This window comes from Rhinolophus ferrumequinum, chromosome 3 (assembly GCF_004115265.2).
Source record: "Rhinolophus ferrumequinum isolate MPI-CBG mRhiFer1 chromosome 3, mRhiFer1_v1.p, whole genome shotgun sequence".
Lineage (NCBI taxonomy): Eukaryota > Metazoa > Chordata > Mammalia > Chiroptera > Rhinolophidae > Rhinolophus > Rhinolophus ferrumequinum.
Window position 1 is genome coordinate 65,836,129 of NC_046286.1, and position 6,435 is coordinate 65,842,563.

At 37.6% G+C, this 6,435-nt stretch overlaps 1 pseudogene; it reads left to right on the forward strand.

Annotated features, from left to right (window-relative positions):
* The first annotated feature begins 893 nt into the window (after positions 1–893).
* On the forward strand, positions 894–2,285 carry LOC117020683 (heterogeneous nuclear ribonucleoprotein K-like; annotated as a pseudogene).
* The last annotated feature ends 4,150 nt before the right edge of the window (positions 2,286–6,435 follow it).

Below are 6,435 nucleotides of genomic sequence, written 5' to 3' on the forward strand. Positions count from 1 at the left end.
TGAACTGTGTAGATTAAAATACTTTATAAATATCTAAGCACATGTATACCTTCAAAGAAAGAAAATCCAGGTTGTTTGATGCAAATTGAATGTCAAAAAATAATACTGAGGGGCTAGAAAATTCTATGATCTAAGAATATTTTATCTAATCAACCTGTTATTTTAGATAACAGAAAAATAATTTCAGGTTTGACTGGGGCTAAGAAAATATTTTATCTGTTCATATTCTTGAAAAGTTAATTAGTGATATATTTCAATAGAATGAAAGATGAAACATAAAAGTGCTAAAAAAAAGATATTTATTAAAACCAGAGACACGTTGAAAAATATTTTATGGAAACAATTCAAATTTCAAAAATTATTCTTGAAAGAAAAGCTACATCATGGCAAATTAATGATTCAATAGTAATTTAATGTACTAACAATATCAATAATCTATGTCAAAGGCACTAGGTTAAATTAACAAAAGCTGAATGTAGAAGAGTTAGGAGCTATGTAGTCAAGGAGTAAAAATGTGAAAAACTAAGTAGCTTATATAGATGAGACCTAAAATAAAATTTCCCACTTGGAACTGGCACTCTAAATAAACATGTTTTAAAGTTTTGAAAAGGGAAACACATTTAGAATCATAAAGAAAACCTTACCAAAATTAATTATGAGTAGAGCATAAAATGGGGTGAAGAGAAGTGAACAATGTTGAAAATGGATTTGTAGAGATAAGCAGAAACCATCTCATACAAGACTATGTAAGTCATATTAACGTAAATCATATTAACGTGTTTGGACTCTAATGATGTAACTTTTGTTGTTTAAGAAAACTTGGAGTAAGAATAGAGGCAGTGTGATAAGGATGGTGGCCTGGCACGATTGGAATGTCCATTTAATCCAAGAAAATGGAAACTGAACAGCCAGAGGAAACCTTTCCCAGCACCGAAACCAGTGGTGATTTTGCTAAACACACTGAAGGAGACATGGAAGAGAAAGAAATAAGTTTTTAAAAGATCTAGAACCACCGATGAAATGTTTGAACTATGCATTCTGCTGTAGAGTAAGAATGCTGGGGCAGTGATTAGAGAAGAAGGCAAGAATATTTGGGCTCTGTGTACAGACGACAATGCCAGTGTTTCAGTCCCAGGCAGCAGTGGCTCTCAATGCGTATTGAGTATCAGTGCTTAAATTGAAAAAAATTGGAAAAAGTCTGAAGAAACTCATCCCTACCTTGGAAGACAGCCTGTAGTTGCCATCACCCACTGCAACCAGCCAGCTCCCACTGGAATCGGATGTGGTGAAAGGCTGAAATTACCAACACTATAAAGGAAGCAACTTTGATGGAGAGTGAGAGTGTTGATTCATCAGAATCTGGCAGGAGGAATTATCGGGGTCAAAGGGTCAAAATCAAAGAACTTTTCAGAGAACACTCAGACAACAATCAAGCTTTTCCAGGAACGCAGTCCTCATTCCACCAACAGAGCAGTGCTTATTGGAGGAAAACCAGACAGGGCGGTAGGATGCATAAGATCATTCTTGATCTTATATCAGAGTCTCCCATAAAAGGACATACACAGCTTTAGGGTCCCAATTTTTACAATGAAAGCTATGATTATGGTGGCTTTACAATGATGTTTGATGACTGCCATGGATGTCCCGTGGGAATTCCAATGCAGGAAGAGATGATTTTGAAAGAATGCCTCCTGGTCAGGGTGGGGGTATAGAAGAGATTATTCCATATAGAAGAGATTATTGTGACTATATGAGCCTTGGTGAGGACCTCCTTCCCGCCTCCTGGATGAGGTGGCTGGGGAGGTAGCAGAGTTCAGAATGTATCTCTTACTCCACCACCACCTCCTAGAGGAGGAGATCTAATGATCTCTGACAGAAGAGGAAGACCTGGATACCATTGTAATGGTTTCAGGGCTGAGAAAACTTGAAACTTTACAGTAGATACATGGAGACCTTCAGAGTGGCAGATGGCTTATGAAGCATCTCCAGATATGACCATTCCTATGCAGGTGGTCGTGGCTCTTGTGGTGATCTTGACGGACCTGTTGTTACTACACAAGTAATGATTCCCAAAGAATTGGCTGGATCTATTATTGGCAAAGGTGGTAAGCAGATTTAAAAAAATCCATCATGAGTCGAGACCTTCGGTCAAAATTGATGTGCCTTTAGAAGGGTACAAAGATCGGATCATTACCTTTACAGGAACACAGGACCAGATACGAAATGCACTGTATTTGCTGCAGAACAGTGGGAAGCAGGACGCAGATGTTGAAGGATTCAAATGAAAGATTATGCTTTTCTTTTTTATAGTGTGAAGCAGTATTCTGGAAAGTTTTTCTAAGACAAGTGAAGAACGAAAGGAGTCCTGCATGTTTTTTTTTTTTTTTTTTTAAATCTGCTTCTGTTTAAAAAGCCAACATTCTTCTGCTTCCTAGGTGTTCCTGCATTTGACCTGCAGTGAAATCTTTGCTGTTCACCAGATGTAATGTTTCAGTTTCCTACAAACAGGGTGTGTGTGTTCGGGGTGGGGGGAGGGCAGGGTGTGCAAAAGCTAACATTGAAATTTTGAAACTGCAGCAGAGTGAGTGACTTTTAATTTTTTTTCATTGTTGGTGGTTAAAAAGGAAAATCCCCTCCCCCATGTAATTTTTGTGAACACTTTGCTTTGTGGTCACTGTAACATTGGGGCGGGGGGGCAGGGAAGAAAAATAACAACAGTCTCTACGTCCCTGGCATCTGTTTAGAGCAGTGTGCAGAATGCAGTTTGGGAATTATGAATATTTGGATTTTAGGACAATCCCAAAAGAAACCCGTGAAGTTGGGCCTTAAGGGTTTCACTTAATCAGCTTTGAATCAATTAAAACATTGGAACTAAAAGGTTCATCATTGTATTTGTTTAGTCTTTATGGAGACAATTTCATATTGAGTTTTTAGCTAGTAAACTAATAACTATATTGGAACACACTCCCTACTCACCTGATCTGGCCCCTAATGGCTTCTTTCTTTACCTGAAGATAAAGGAAATATTGAAAGGAAGACATTTTGATGACATTCAGAACATCAAGGGTAATACGACGACAGCTCTGATGGCCATTCCAAAAAAAGAGTTCCAGAATTTGGAACTTTGATGGGTGGACTAGGCACCGGCGTCGGTGCATAGCTTCCCAAGGGGAGTACTTTGAAGATGACTGTAGTGATATTCAGCAATGACGTGTGTAGCACTTTTTCTAGGATGAGTTCGCGAATGTAATTGTCCGACCTCATATACATTAATTTGAGTCAGCCCATTTACATTTATTTGTTCTACAAATAGTAAATGAACACTTATGTTTGTTAGATTCCCCCACTAGACTTTGGGAATGCCAGGACGAGTAAGGTAGACATGATTTATACTCTCACAGAATTTATAGTTTAGCTCAGTGCTTAACTGTGTGACTGCTTTTCTCAGAGTTGTCTAGTGTGGTTGTTAAAATACTAAATTTGGCCCCACCCTAGATGTACTAAATCAGATTTTCCAGTTGATTTTTATGCACACTAAGATTTGAACTCCACTGGTTAAAATAATTGAAACCATTTTACTGTTGGGATCACCCAAGGGAAGTGAACAACGTGAAAACAGATGAGGGTCTCGCATAACCCCAGCATTTAGCAGAAGTCCAGAGGAAGGGCAGTGCATGAGGGCACTAAACATCCATGGACAGAAATTTAACAGAAAAAGCAGAGTGTGTTGTGTTGGAAGTCTAAGTGACGGGAATCTTTAATGTAGGAAAGTTTGCTTAACATTTGAAATGCTACCAAGGAGTCAGTAAGATAAGACCTACCAAGGAACAAAACAAACAAACAAACAAACAAACAAAAACTCATAGACACAGACAACAGTTTAGTGATTACCAAAGCGTAAGGGTGGGTTGGTAGACGAGGATAAAGGGGGTCAAATATATGGTGATGGAAGGAGAATTGACTCTGGGTGATGAGTACACAAGGTGATATATAGATGATAGAAATGTACATTTGAAACCTATGTAATTTTACTAACCATTGTTACCCCAATAAATTTAATTAAAAAAAAAGACTTAGAAGATACTCATTGCAATTAGTGACTCTAGTGAGAGCAAGTTTAGCAATTGTAGAGTGGAAGGTGAGGAAACGAATATGCCAAGATCCAGCAACATGTCCACAAAATCTGTGCACAAGAGGGATAAGGAGAGAGTCCAGTGACCAGAATCTGAGGGAGTATTTTTAAAAAAGAAAACTGAATATATTATATACTGATAGGAAGGAAAAACAGAAGATAAAGGAACAAATGGAAAGAGATTTTTAAAAATTGCTGAGAAAGTCTTCTGGGGTATAAACCAGAGCGTAGGATCTGCATAGATCTAATAAGATTCAATAAGCTCTAATAAAATAGGAAGAAAGGAAGAATAAATGTGGATACAGGTCATTCTGTTTATACTAGGAAGCTCAAAGAGCACAGGCACATGTCTCTATATTCATCTCTTTATGAATAGCAGCACCCTTTACTGTAAGTCCTGAATTAATACTTATTAAATGAATGAATGATTCAGGTAGAGGAAGGTGTCAGCAGCTCATCTTCAATTTCTCTGTGAAATATTAGTTAACATCTACCATAAGGAAAGGGGGAGGTGGTGGGAGGAGAGACTGAGCAGAGTGGGGAAGCATTGAAACTATACCAGTAGGAAAGAAAAGGAACCACCAGGGTTACAGGAAGTCCTTGAAGGCCAGATGAAAGTGACACCATGGAATCATAGTAACAGACATCAGCCCCACTCAGTGCCTTGGCCGGGGCCTTTGTGCATAGTGGATGTCCCGATGGGGTATAAACTGATTTGTGTAAAGTTTTACACACCTCGAAGTTAAAGAGATAACAGCTACAACGCATCCACAGACAAGGTCATTTTAATTGTGCTGATTTCAGATCATTATTTAAATACAAAGGTGAGGGATACTTTGTTTTTCATACTATATCCTTTGTTAAAGAAAAAAAAATGACAATAACAATATGGCAGTTTTGCAGTCTTAGTGCCATGTATCACTTCTGTTTTATCCTTGCTTAAGTTATCAAACTGAATGTTTTTGTTTATAAACGTGAGAGGAAAGAGAAAAGCCAAAATACTGCACAACTAAAAAAGCCCATTGTTCTGAATAATAAAACTGCCAGAAAAGGTAAATTGTGCGTCAGGGCATGAATTTATTTAAAGAAGATAAAAGACTTTGTTTCCTCAAACTCTCTGATAGAGACACTCAATCAAACCCCAAATCTGAAGTAGCAGATATTAGATGTCAGATGCATGGGTCATTCATTCCTCTCCCGGTTTCCTGGATATAACTCAGCTCAGAACCAGGGGAAAAAAGTCAGCTGTAATTAAGATGCAAAGACAAAGTCTCAATCCTCTGGGCGTTGACAACTGTGCCTGAAGTAGCAATCCCTGAAGTGTTTGTGCATGGATGGAGAAACTTGATGATGGCGAAAGACTTTAAACAGAAGGGGACAGAGAATCAGGTAAGATATAATATGATTTTCTTCTCATCAATCTCTTGTTTTTCCCACCAAATGCAAACACAAAGCTGTTAGGAGAATATTTTGAAACATGAAAAATGACTCTACTTTTCTTCAGTTTTGCTATTTTTGAAATCATCTCCATAAAGACTAAACAAACACCATAACGAACCTTTTAGTTCCAATGTTTTAATCGATTCAAAGTTAATTAAGTGAAACCTTTTAAGGCCCAACTTCACGGGTTTTTTTTGTCCTAAAATCCAAATATTTATAATTCCCGAACTGCATGAATCTCATACTTACATTGTTGCCCCCTCTAAATGGGAAGAAACAATTTAGACCCCAAACAGGCATTCTTTCTGCAGTGCAATACCAATTCAATTTCAACCATCTGAAAAATTACTCAATTAAATCTGAACACACGTGATTGCCCATCCTGGAATAGCCCTCCTTCTCTGTGGCCTTTTCTGCAGGGTTGCTGATAAGGAGCTGGCTGTGCTGACAACATGTGTGAGTACAAACACATACACTAAAGTAACGCTTCTAGTGGGAACATCTCTGTACTCGGAAATTTTGTGTTGATGTTGAATAATCCTTGGGTGTTTGAGGTCTTTGTGTTTTTTGTTTGTTTGGTTTTTTGTTTTTTAATTACAATGTTTATGCATTCATTATATATTTGCTGAAATCACACAAAATTTCAAATATCCAAGATGACTTCTTTACAAAATATATTTTTAAAGCCGGAATTGGGAGAGAAGTTAGAGCAATCCAGTCTTTAATAAAGAGTTAATTGATGGCTGGAGGATTCTGGGATGAGTCAGATTGTCTTGGTCTCAAGCAATACAATTGAGAGGACTGAGAAAAGGATGCAAATAATTATAATATTAATATAAAGTAGGTGAGATGAGTCATTCATG